We start from the raw sequence: 5,728 nt of genomic DNA on the forward strand, positions 1-5,728 counted from the left end.
TAGGATAGTGGATAGGATAGGATAGACAATAGGATAGGAAAGAGGATAGGATACGATAGAGGATAGGATAGGATAGAGGATAGTATAGGATAGAGGATAGGATAGGCTACAGGATAGGATAGGATAGAGGATAGGATAGGATAGAGGATAGGATAATAGAGAAGGATAGAATAGGATAGAGGATAGGATAGAGGATAGGATAGGTTAGAGGATAGGATAGGATAGAGGATAGGATAGGATAGAGGATAGGATAGGATAGAGGATAGGATAGGATAGAGGATAGGATAGGATAGAGGATAGGATAGGATAGAGGATAGGATAGGATTGAGGATAGGATTGGTGAGAGGATAGGATAGGATAAAGGATAGGATAGGATAGACAATAGGATAGGAAAGAGGATAGGATAGGATAGAGAATGGGACAGGATAGAGGATAGGATAGGATAGGATAGGATAGAGGATAGGATAGGATAGCGGATAGGATAGGATAGGATAGGATAGGATAGGATAGAGGATAGGATAGGATAGAGGATAGGATAGGATAGAGGATAGGATAGGATAGAGGATAGGATAGGATAGAGGAGAGGATAGGATAGAGGATAGGATAGGATAGAGGATAGGATAGGATAGAGGATAGGATAGGATAGAGGATAGGATAGGATAGAGGATAGGATAGGATAGAGGATAGGATAGGATAGAGGATAGGATAGGATAGGATAGGATAGAGGATAGGATAGGATAGAGGATAGGATAGGATAGAGGATAGGATACGATAGAGGATAGGATAGGATAGAGGATAGGATAGGATAGAGGATAGGATAGGATACAGGATAGGATAGGATAGAGGATCGGATAGGATAGACGATAGGATAGGATAGTGGATAGGATAGGATAGAGGATAAGATAGGATAGAGGATAGGATATGTTAGAGGATAGGATAGGATAGGATAGAGGATAGGATAGAGGATAGAGGATAGGATAGGATAGTGGATAGGATAGGATAGACAATAGGATAGGAAAGAGGATAGGATAGGATAGAGGATAGGATAGGATAGAGGATAGGATAGGATAGAGGATAGGATAGGCTAGAGGATAGGATAGGATAGAGGATAGGATAGGATAGAGGATAGTATAGGATAGAGGATAGGATAGGATAGAGGATAGGATAGGATAGAGGATAGGATAGGATAGGATAGAGGATAGGATAGAGGATAGAGGATAGGATAGGATAGTGGATAGGATAGGATAGAGCAGACTATAGGGGATAGAATAGGATAGAGGATAGGATAGGATAGAGGATACGATATTATGGAGGATAGGATAGTATAGACGATAGGATCGGATAGAGAATAGGACAGGGCATTGGATAGGAAAGACGATAGGATAGGATAGAGAATGGGATAGGATAGAGGATAGGATAGGATAGAGGATAGGATAGGATGGAGGATAGGATAGGATAGAGGATAGGATAGGATAGAGGATAGGATAGGATAGAGGATAGGATAGGATAGAGGATAGGATAGGATAGAGGATAGGATAGGATAGAGGATAGGATAGGATAGAGGATAGGATAGGATAGAGGATAGGATAGGATAGAGGATAGGATAGGATAGAGGATAGGATAGGATAGAGGATAGGATAGGATAGAGGATAGGATAGGATAGAGGATAGGATAGGATAGAGGATAGAATAGGATAGAGGATAGGATAGGATAGAGGATAGGATAGGAAAGGGAAAGGATAGGATAGGATAAAGAATGGGATAGGATAGAGGATAGGATAGGATAGAGGATAGGATAGGATAGAGGATAGGATAGGATAGAGGATAGGATAGGATAGAGGATAGGATAGGATAGAGGATAGGATAGGATACAGGATAGGATAGGATAGAGGATAGGATAGGCTAGAGGATAGGATAGGATAGAGGATAGGATAGGATAGGATAGAGGATAGGATAGGATAGAGGATAGGATAGGATAGGGGATAGGATAGGATAGAGGATAGGATAGGATAAAGGTTTGGATAGGATAGAGGATAGGATAGGATAGAGGATACGAAATAGGATTGGATAGGATAGCGGATAGGATAGGAAAGAGGATAGGATAGGATAGAGAATGGGATAGGATAGAGGATAGGATAGGATAGAGGATAGGATAGGATAGAGGATAGGATAGGATAGAGGATAGGATATGATAGAGGATAGGATAGGATAGGATAGAGGATAGGATAGGATAGAGGATAGGATAGGATAGAGGATAGGATAGGATAGAGGATAGGATAGGATAGAGGATAGGGTAGGATAGAGGATAGGATAGGATAGGATAGAGGATAGGATAGAGGATAGGATAGGATAGTGGATAGGATAGGATAGAGCAGACTATAGGGGATAGGATAGGATAGAGGATAGGATAGGATAGATGATATTATAGGATAGAGGATAGGATAGGATAGAGGATACGATATTATAGAGGATAGGATAGTATAGACGATAGGATCGGATAGAGAATAGGACAGGGCATTGGATAGGAAAGAGGATAGGATAGGATAGAGGATAGGATAGGATATAGGATAGAATAGGATAGAGGATAGGATAGGATAGAGGATAGGATAGGATAGAGGATAGGATAGGATAGAGGATAGGATAGGATAGGATAGAGGATAGGATAGGCTAGAGGATAGGATAGGATAGAGGATAGGATAGGATAGAGGATAGTATAGGATAGAGGATAGGATAGGATAGAGGATAGGATAGGATAGAGGATAGGATATAATAGAGGATAGGATAGGATAGACGATAGGATATGATAGACGATAGGATAGGATAGAGGATAGGATAGGATAGAGGATAGGATAGGATAGAGGATAGGATAGGATAGAGGATGGGATGGGATAAAGGATACGATATTATAGAGGATAGGATAGGATAGGATAGAGGATATGATCGGATAGAGGATAGGATAGGATAGAGGATAGGATAGGATAGAGGATAGTATAGGATAGAGGATAGGATAGGATTGAGGATAGGATTGGTGAGAGGATAGGATAGGATAGACAATAGGATAGGAAAGACGATAGGATAGGATAGAGAATGGGATAGGATAGAGGATAGGATAGGATAGAGGATAGGATAGGATATCGGATAGGATTGGATAGAGGATAGGATACGATAGAGGATAGGATAGGATAGAGGATTGGATAGGATAGAGGATAGGATAGGATAGAGGATAGGATAGGATAGAGGATAGGATAGGATAGAGGATAGGATAGGATAGAGGATCGGATAGGATAGACGATAGGATAGGATAGAGGATAGGATAGGATAGACGATAGGATAGGATAGTGGATAGGATAGGATAGAGGATAGGATAGGATAGAGGATAGGATATGTTAGAGGATAGGATAGGATAGGATAGAGGATAGGATAGAGGATAGAGGATAGGATAGGATAGTGGATAGGATAGGATAGAGCAGACTATAGGGGATAGGATAGGATAGAGGATACGATAGGATAGAGGAAAGGATAGGATAGAGGATAGGATAGGATAGAGGATAGTATAGGATAGAGGATAGGATAGGATTGAGGATAGGATTGGGGAGAGGATAGGATAGGATAAAGGATAGGATAGGATAGACAATAGGATAGGAAAGAGGATAGGATAGGATAGAGAATGGGATAGGATAGAGGATAGGATAGGATAGAGGATAGGATAGGCTAGAGGATAGGATAGGATAGAGGATAGGATAGGATAGAGGATAGTATAGGATAGAGGATAGGATAGGATAGAGGATAGGATAGGATAGAGGATAGGATAGGATAGAGGATAGGATAGGATAGGATAGAGGATAGGATAGAGGATAGAGGATAGGATAGGATAGTGGATAGGATAGGATAGAGCAGACTATAGGGGATAGGATAGGATAGAGGATAGGATAGGATAGAGGATAGGATAGGATAGAGGATAGGATAGGATAGAGGATAGAATAGGATAGAGGATAGGGTAGGATAGAGGATAGGATAGGATAGAGGATAGGATAGGATAGAGGATAGGATAGGATAGATGATATTATAGGATAGAGGATAGGATAGGATAGAGGATACGATATTATAGAGGATAGGATAGTATAGACGATAGGATCGGATAGAGAATAGGACAGGGCATTGGATAGGAAAGAGGATAGGATAGGATAGAGGATAGGATAGGATATAGGATAGAATAGGATAGAGGATAGGATAGGATAGAGGATAGGATAGGATAGAGGATAGGATAGGATAGAGGATAGGATAGGATAGACAATAGGATAGGAAAGACGATAGGATAGGATAGAGAATGGGATAGGATAGAGGATAGGATAGGATAGAGGATAGGATAGGATATCGGATAGGATTGGATAGAGGATAGGATAGGATAGAGGATAGGATAGGATAGAGGATTGGATAGGATAGAGGATAGGATAGGATAGTGGATAGGATAGGATAGAGGATAGGATAGGATAGAGGATAGGATAGGATAGAGGATAGGATAGGATAGAGGATCGGATAGGATAGACGATAGGATAGGATAGAGGATAGGATAGGATAGACGATAGGATAGGATAGTGGATAGGATAGGATAGAGGATAGGATAGGATAGAGGATAGGATATGTTAGAGGATAGGATAGGATAGGATAGAGGATAGGATAGAGGATAGAGGATAGGATAGGATAGTGGATAGGATAGGATAGAGCAGACTATAGGGGATAGGATAGGATAGAGGATACGATAGGATAGAGGAAAGGATAGGATAGAGGATAGGATAGGATAGAGGATAGTATAGGATAGAGGATAGGATAGGATTGAGGATAGGATTGGTGAGAGGATAGGATAGGATAAAGGATAGGATAGGATAAACAATAGGATAGGAAAGAGGATAGGATAGGATAGAGAATGGGATAGAATAGAGGATAGGATCGGATAGAGGATAGGATAGGATAGAGGATAGGATAGGAATAGAGGATAGGATAGGCTAGATGATAGGATAGGATAGAGGATAGGATAGGATAGAGGATAGTATAGGATAGAGGATAGGATAGGATAGAGGATAGGATAGGATAGAGGATAGGATAGAATAGAGGATAGGATAGGATAGGATAGAGGATAGGATAGAGGATAGAGGATAGGATAGGATAGTGGATAGGATAGGATAGAGCAGACTATAGGGGATAGGATAGGATAGAGGATAGGATGGGATAGAGGATAGGATAGGATAGAGGATAGGATAGGATAGAGGATAGGATAGGATAGAGGATAGGATAGGATAGATGATATTATAGGATAGAGGATAGGATAGGATAGAGGATACGATATTATAGAGGATAGGATAGTATAGACGATAGGATCGGATAGAGAATAGGACAGGGCATTGGATAGGAAAGAGGATAGGATAGGATAGAGGATAGGATAGGATATAGGATAGAATAGGATAGAGGATAGGATAGGATAGAGGATAGGATAGGATAGAGGATAGGATAGGATAGAGGATCGGATAGGATAGACGATAGGATAGGATAGAGGATAGGATAGGATAGACGATAGGATAGGATAGTGGATAGGATAGGATAGAGGATAGGATATAATAGAGGATAGGATATGTTAGAGGATAGGATAGGATAGGATAGAGGATAGGATAGAGGATAGAGGATAGGATAGGATAGTGGATAGGATAGGATAGAGCAGACTATAGGGGATAGGA

The sequence above is a fragment of the Halictus rubicundus genome, unplaced genomic scaffold (assembly GCF_050948215.1).
Source record: "Halictus rubicundus isolate RS-2024b unplaced genomic scaffold, iyHalRubi1_principal scaffold0072, whole genome shotgun sequence".
Lineage (NCBI taxonomy): Eukaryota > Metazoa > Arthropoda > Insecta > Hymenoptera > Halictidae > Halictus > Halictus rubicundus.